General features: G+C 34.7%; 1 long non-coding RNA gene across 1 annotated transcript in view; it reads left to right on the top strand.

The window, feature by feature from the left end:
- Positions 1-505: 505 nt before the first annotated feature.
- The window catches only part of LOC149137845 (uncharacterized), a 68,210-nt gene continuing 59,676 nt past the window's right edge, over positions 506-9,039 (top strand). Inside the window, exons 1-2 of the long non-coding RNA XR_016240636.1 lie at positions 506-712; positions 4,672-4,742. This is a non-coding gene — a long non-coding RNA (uncharacterized LOC149137845). The remainder of the gene's footprint in view (positions 713-4,671; positions 4,743-9,039) is intronic.

Genomic DNA, 9,039 nt, shown 5'->3' with positions numbered 1-9,039 from the left:
CAACAATTAGACCCGTTTGAAAGTTCGATATATCTGTCATTTTAATGAATTTTGATTACCATTTTCTGATGATATCTGAAAAGAAACAACAATTTTAGCAAAACGTATTAAGCAACACTAATGATAAATCAGAAAACATAAAAATAAATAAGCTTTTTGACGGTTTTATAGATATTTCAAAATTATGATGCTATGATGCTAGGCGTTTCCATTATTTTGTCCAACCCCTGTATATATAATTTGGAACAATGGATAGATCTCCGCATGTAAATAATGCTGGGTTCAAAATCCCTTTTGGACAGAAAACATTGAAGGCTTTGTGCTTCGAGATACACTATTCCAAAAACGAATTATTTAACGTTCTCTTGAAAGTTCATAGATTCTTATGACGTCAACAATATATATATATATATATATATATATATATATATATATATATATATATATATACATCCATATAAGTGTAAACATTGTAACTTTGTGCATTAAAGGAAGTTACCTTCTATCCGTTTTAATAAATGATTTGTACATATTTACACGTATTTTATTTGATTTCAGTCTTGGTTGTTAGGTGTTTTATTAAAACTTTTATGCTTTGAAATATGTTCAACTGAGATCAACGTAAAGTCGGATGTATCGACTCGAGTTAGAGTGTATATTTTTCCATCAATTTCTTCTTACGTAAAGTCGAAAAAAAGTAACACGAAACGACGTAAGTTGAGATGTACCTATATATATATTTGCATCTTTGTATGTTTGTTTGAGTGTGTGCATGTGTATGTGCTTAGATAGTTATGCAAACACTCATACATACATACATACATACATACATACTTGTGCATGTAATTTGAATAGGCGTTGATGTAAGTTGTATTTTGCAACAGAACCGCAGAACCGTCTCCTACACTGTCGTGTACTTCGTGACTTCCACACCAGTCAACCTATATCCACAGGAGTGTGTAGGTATCGATAGGAGATCGATACCTAGTGTCGTATGGCATTTGGAGAGGGTGCGAAGTTTCATAACAACACGGAAACTTAGTATCGATATCAGTCAGGAAGGAAACGTGTTCAAACATTACTGCTGGTTTGTTAAGGTCTCTTTTTCATCATTTCTTTCCTTCCTTCTTCCATGTCTTTCTTCCTTAGGACTATAGTTGTTCTTGCGTTTCATTTATTCACATTCTTCTCAACCTTCTTCATTCTCTTTCTTTTGCCACCCACTCCTTTGCGTGTGTTTTGCACTGTTACACTTTCTTACTAAAACACTGTTGTCACTGCTATTCAAGCTGACTATTCGTTGATTTCTCTTTATCACACACACACATAAAAGCACGCATACACACGCGCTCGCGTGCGCATATACTCATAGACGTGTACGTACATATAAATATACACATATGTACAGACACGTATATAGTACTACATTCAGATACACATGAATGCAGATACACACATACATACACACACACACTCGCACACACACACACACACACACAGACGTGCATGTATATATAAACATACACACATATGTACAGACACGTATATAGTAATGCATTCAGACACACACGCATGCAGACACACACACGCACACTCACACACACATACACACGCATACACGCACAGACGTGCACGTACATATAAAGATACACACATATGTACAGACACGTATATAATAATATATTCAGACACACAAGCATTCAGACATACATACGCACACATACAAACACACACACACACACACACACACACACACACACACACACACACACAAGTAGAGAAACATACACACATACGCAAAGAAACGCATGTACCAATTATGAACTGGTGCCGATTAAATCGACTCTCTCCCTTTCTGCAGAATGTGTGATTCTGTACTTATATTAGAAGTCATTATTTCAAAAAGTAGTCCGGTGGGAAACTGGCAAGAATCGTTAACGCGTCGATTAAGCTACTTCGGCTGCATTAATCCCCAGCGTTTTAACCCAAGTAGAGGAGGCGATGTAATCGACGTGTCCCTTCCCCGCAAAATTGCTGCACTTGCACCAAAGTTTGAAACACCCGAATTAAAATTCCACTAAGGTCGACTTTGCCTTTCATCTTTTTGAGGGTGATAAAATAAAGTACCGGTTAAGTCCTGAGGTCAATGGATCGTCTATCCCACCTTCCTTAAAAGTGCTGGCCTTGTGAGAAAAATTTAAAACAACTAATAAGAAAGTAGTAAGGCTATAAGCTGGCAAAATCGTTAGAGCGTCAAAATAAAGTGTTTTGCGGTATTTGCTCCGGTTCTTTACGCTCTGAGTTCAAATCCCACCGCAGGCAACTTTGACTTTTCATCCTTTTGGATTCGATAAAATAAAGTACCACTTAAGTATGGAACCAATGCAATTAACTGACTCCCTTCTCTTCAGAATTGGATACTTTTTGGTTATCTCACCCACATTAAAATATTGCCATGAAAAAACTGGGTTATCTACCCACTAAAACATTTAGTTTATGAGACAAGAGATTGGATTAAAGGTGTTAGATCCTTTTGATTCAATACTTCAACACATTGTTGAATTATGGCCTCCTCAATAGGCATGCTATGATTTGTTATAAAAATGTTATCACATTCAATAAGATGTTTATTTCAGTTTCCGTGTGTATTAGTTTTTTCAGTTTTCATGCTTATAAATATTTTCAGTTTTGTATGATTTGTTATAAAAATATTATCAGATTCAATATGAGGTTTCATCGTTTCACTTTTTTTAAATTAAGGGTTAAACAATTTTTTTTAGTTGAGGGAGATAATCAAAAGTACCGATATTTCTCATAAAACATGGGGAGATAACCCAATATTATAACGGGGGTGAGATAACCAAAAAGTGGCTTTGTGTCTAAATCAGAAACCCTTATTATAAAAAGGTGGTAGATTGTACGGCGTTCCACTGATCACTGAATTACTGTTCACTCAATCACCTAGTCACATGAGCGAGAACTGGGCGCAGCTCTGGGGTGTTCAAAGTAAAAGCTTCACAGTTAAAAACATCTCGTACAACAATGGGATGAAATGTAGAGAAAACTATCTCTACAAGAAAGACTTGTTTAATTACTTGCAGGACTATTTTTAATGTGGACAAACCAATATTGTAGAAATGTCAATAATAAACAGGATTACTCCGCCGAAGTCGACTTTGCCTTTCGTCCTTTCAGGATCGATAAAATAAGTATCAGCTGAGCACTGGGGTCGATGTGATCGACTTAATCCTTTCATCTGAAATTGCTAGCCTTGTGTAAACATTTGAAATTAATATAATAAAAAAACGTTATGTCATAGCGACGCTGAAGGAATAAAACGAAGTAGGGCAGATATCAGATGCCGGCATCCTACTGTCAAAATAATAATAATAATAATAATAATAATAATAATAATAAATAAATAAATAAATAAATAAATAAATAAATAAAAGGTCGTACTTCTTGGATTTGGTTATTCTAAGTTGGACGTTAGTTATATTTTCTTACATTTAGAAGTTATACCTTGAAAGAAATTCCACGTCAGAAAAAGTACCATTTAATATACACAATGAGCAATAACAACAAAACAAAAGCAAAAACTACTGCTACTACTACTACTACTACTACTACTACTACTACTACTACTACTACTACTACTACTACTACTGCTGCTGCTGCTGCTTCCATTACTACTACTACTACTACTACTGCTGCTACTACTACTACTACTACTACTACTACTACTACTACTACTACTGCTACTGCTACTGCTGCTACTGCTACTACTACTACTACTACTACTACTACAACAACAACTACTACTACTACTACTACTACTACTACTACTACTACTACTGCTGCTGCTGCTGCTACTACTACTACTACTACTACTACTGCTACTGCTGCTGCTGCTGCTACTACTACTACTACTACTACTACTACTACTACTGCTGCTGCTGCTACTGCTACTACTACTACTACTACTACTACTACTACTACTACTACTACTGCTGCTGCTACTACTACTACTACTACTACTACTACTACTACTACTACTACTACTACTACTACTAGCACTTCCACTTCTACTTGATTACCGTCTTTTAAAGACAATAAGTTTAGATTTGAAGGCAATTTGGGGAGTTATTTCTAGCAGATCAAGTGACCGTATGAAGGCTCCCTCGTGGGCTGCGTTGTCAGTATTGTTAATACACAAGAGTCAATATAAAGTCATTCTATCGTAATAAAAAAATACAAAATACAAAAAAAAAAAAAAAAAAAAAAAGACACAGCAGTGTGGAAAAAACTAAATACAACGTTCATTAAAGAGTTAAGCCCAGCGCGTAAACATAAAAATGATAAGTCTAATTTCTGACTCGACTTCGTTGAACCAGATTAGAAAACGCCCTGATAACACACACACACACACACACACACACACACACACACAAACACACAACTATCTAAAATACTTCAAGATTACCGCAAAAGGTCTTTATTTCATTATATTTTATTTTTACTTTATTTCATTTTTGTCTTTGCATTTATTTTATATCTATATTTGTTGCGATCATCATCATCATCATCATCATCATCATCATCATCATCATTATTATTATTATTATTATTATTATTATCATTATTACTGTTAGTATTTTGTATTTTTTATAGCCCAGCAAAATAGATCGGAAAACAAAGCTGTAACAAATAAAAGCAAAATCCAAAATGGCTACATACAAAAGGTAAGATATATATATATATATATATATATATATATATATATATATATATATATATATATATATATATATATATATATATATATATATATATAAAAGCAAGAAACAAAACAAAACAAAATGAAATGAAAAATCCCATATCAAACCCCCACCCCCATCTCACCCCACCAAATATTTTCGGGTTTGAGAGACGAAAGAAAGGTGAAAGACGAATAGAGATAAGACAAGTAGAAATCAGCTTGTAGATTTTTATAAATTTAGAATTTGAGTTTCGACTTGAAATAATAGAAGTTACAACACACAGTCAGGTGTACAAGTTTTACGTTATTTAGTTGTTGCCGACTACTTCCGTTGGCAGAAACTTTGAAGGTGGTGTCCCAGCATGGCTACAATACAGTGACTAATACAAGTGAAAGGTAGAAGATATCTATGAATTTTCAGTTTGTCAAACTGGCGAACAAATGACAAAATTAGTCAGATTGTTATTCGTAAAAATAAGGTAAGTTGCACTGTAAGATGATCGCCTTGATAGTACATGCACCAAGCTTCAGATGACCACTTATGACATGAGCACAAAACAAAGGGAAGGTTTATGGGTATATTCCAGTCCTTCTGTACTAGAGTGATGTAGAGATTAATGCCAATTGAATAAATTATCAACGTGCAAATATACTGATTGATAAATACGCCGTATATCGATGATAATGCTGATGATGTTGCTAATGATGATATTAATGATGATGTTGATGATGGTGATGACAGAGATGTTGGTATGGGAGTGATCCCTATGCTGCTACTGCTGTTACAGCTACTGAGCATGATGATGATGATGATGATGATGATGATACTGAAAATATTTGAGGTGACAGTCATGATAATGTTGATGCTAATGCTAATGAAGCTTAAACGCGGTGAATACAATGATGCGGAATGCCAACGAGCTCAAAACCAATGTTGCTGCTGCTGCTACTAGTGATAGTGGTAGTGGTAGTGGTGGTGGTAGTGGCGGCGGGGGCTGAGGGTTGTTATGATGCTGATGATGCCAACTTCAATCACGGTTATTATCATAATTATCAAAATCATAATCAACATTCCCCACCACCACCACCACCACCACCACCACCACCACCACCACCACCACCACCGCCACCACCACCACCACCACCACCACCACCACCACCACATATCATCTCATCTGATGAATGTAAGTCTCTGAAGAGTCGGAAATAGGATTGTAATCGCAATAGATGTAGGAGTGGTACTGGAGGTAGTTGGGGGAGGCACCAGTGTTGGTGGGAGGTTGTGTGACATTGATGGGAGAGGGGTGTGCTGAGGGTACATTTTAGGGGGGGGGGAGACTCCCCAAGATATTCAACACCTACCCACACACCCAGTCAACCAAACATCTAAAAGTGACAACAGTAACAAGAAAACAATTTCACTCCCACCCTCTATTCAAAAGAAAATTCTCCAAAGACAAGAAAAGTCAATGAGAAAAATGGAGACAGTGTCTAGAAGGTGTGATGAATATAATTATATGATAATGACTATACATGTATATGTGCATGTATATATATATATATATATATATATATATATATATATATATACACGCACACAAATATGTGGATGTATGTATGTATGTATGCATATGTATATATGCATATATGTTTATATATATGTATGCATGTATATATATATATATATATATGTCTAAGTGTATGTATGTGTGTGAGTATGCATAATACACAAAACGAATCTAAATTAAAATGATTAAGATGAAAAAAATAAAACAAAGCGCCCCCTCCTCTTCCTCTCCATCACACTTACACACACACACACACACACACACACACACACACACAGACACACACACACACTCACACAAACATACACATATTATCCAAGATATAATAGAGGCAAGAAATGTTTGACAATCAATTCAGAGATGTTTTCTTATGTTTGATAACGTTTGCAATTAAAGAAATGGGAAACCATATTTAAAATCATTAAAAGCTTTCAAAATGTCAATTTTAATTAAATTGGCGTGCTTTTGTGAAGAGAAGAAAAAAAAAATTAATGCTCCTCCTTATATACTCAGTCGGAACGCAAGACATTCTTATCCACCCTAGCATACACACATATATACACATGCACATAACACTATTGAGATAAAAACACACATACATACACACGCATACTGCTGCGTACTCGCACCTACTGACACAGACAAGCGTTCAGACACATTTCTAGCATACATATATAGATAGATAGATATACTTCATGGGCCCATGCAAACACACATGTACGCATACAGAAGCGAATACACATACACATATAAACACATACATACATACATACATACATACATACACACATATATCCATATATATATATATATATACCCACATACATGTATATATATATGTATATATATATATATATATATATATATATATATATATATATATATATATATATATATATATATATATATATATATATATATATATAAATATATATATATATATATATATATATATATATATAAATATATATATACATATATATATATATATTTATATACTATATCTATATACACATCTATCTGTACACGTGTGTATAAGTGTATGTGTCTCTATTTACAAGAATGTATAAAGGTAAATGTAGGTATGTGCGTAAATGTAAGCATGTATATCTACATGTATATGTCTATGTGTGTATATATATATATATATATATATATATATATATATATATACGTATGTAAATAAACACACACAGACACAGACACACATACACACACACACAAACACGCACACACAACACATACACATATATGTACACACGCACGTGTACATGTATTTATATATATGTATACAAAAATGTACTGAAATATGTATATTTGTATATATGTACATACCTATCTATATTTCTATCTATCTATCTATCTATCTATCTATATACACACAGACACACGGACGCACACACATACACATACACACATATAGGCAAACAAACATACACAATATGCTGATATATACACATCTAAATCCAGAAAAGGACATACATACAGACATGCATGCATACATGAAGACATACACAGATGCATACATGCATATATAGATGCACACGCACACAACCATGCATTCATACAAGCATACATACATGCATGCACACGAACATACACATGAGCACATAATGAAGTAGAAAAAAATAAACAAACATTTAAAAAACAAAAACAAAACAAAATCGAAAACGCTGTGCAGCATCTTGGTGAAACCTCATGGAGTGAATAAGGTCCATTACAGTGTAGTTAAGGATGTCAAGAGATTAGAATTAATTATTATAGTTAACAGCTGGCATACAGGGAGTGACGTGTTATGGTGAAGACATAGAGGTTGGTGGATATATGGGTAGATGTATGTGTATATGTGTGAGTGTGTGTGTGTGCGTGTGCATGTTTGTGTATGTATACATGCATATATATACATACGTATAATGTATATATGTACATATTTATGCACACATAGAAATATATTATATGCAATATATATATATATATATATATATATATATACATATATATATATATATATATATATATATAATATCAATGTGGCTGTGTGGTTAGTAGCTTGCTTACCAACCACATGGTTCCATGTTCATTCTCACTGCGCAGCACCTTGGGCAAGTGTCTTCTACTATAGCCTCGGGCTGATCAAAGCCTTGTGAGTGGATTTGGAAGAGGGAAACTAAAAGAGGGAAACCATGTGGTTGAGAGGCAAACTTCTTTCCACACCGCCACGTGCGTTTGAGTTGACTGAGTGAATTTGAGCTACGTGAAATAAGTGAATTACTCATGGACACAACGCACTGTCGGGAATCGAACTCATATCTTTACAACTGTGAGCGGAATACCCCAATATATGCTTCATTGTGGATGTTAATTTCTTTCATACCTTCTGGATGATGCATCCTCTGTTGCCACATAAGTGCATATATGGCGCAGGAGAGACTGTGTGGTAAGTATCTTGCTTACGAACCACATGGTTCCGGGTTCAATCCCACTGCGTGGCACCTTGGGCAAGTAAGTGTCTTCTACTATAGCCTCGGGTCGACCAAAGCCTTGTGAGTGGATTTGGTAGACGGAAACTGAAAGAAGCTCGTCGTATATATGTATATATATATATATATATATATATATATGTATGTGTGTGTATATGTTTGTGTGTCTGTGTTTGTTCCCCCCCCCCCCCCCCCACCAACATCGCTTGACAACCGATGGTGGTGTGTTTAC

The sequence above is a fragment of the Octopus bimaculoides genome, chromosome 1 (assembly GCF_046866305.1).
Source record: "Octopus bimaculoides isolate indiv1 chromosome 1, ASM4686630v1, whole genome shotgun sequence".
NCBI classification, from domain to species: Eukaryota; Metazoa; Mollusca; class Cephalopoda; order Octopoda; family Octopodidae; genus Octopus; species Octopus bimaculoides.
This window is presented reverse-complemented; position numbering and strand designations above follow the sequence as displayed.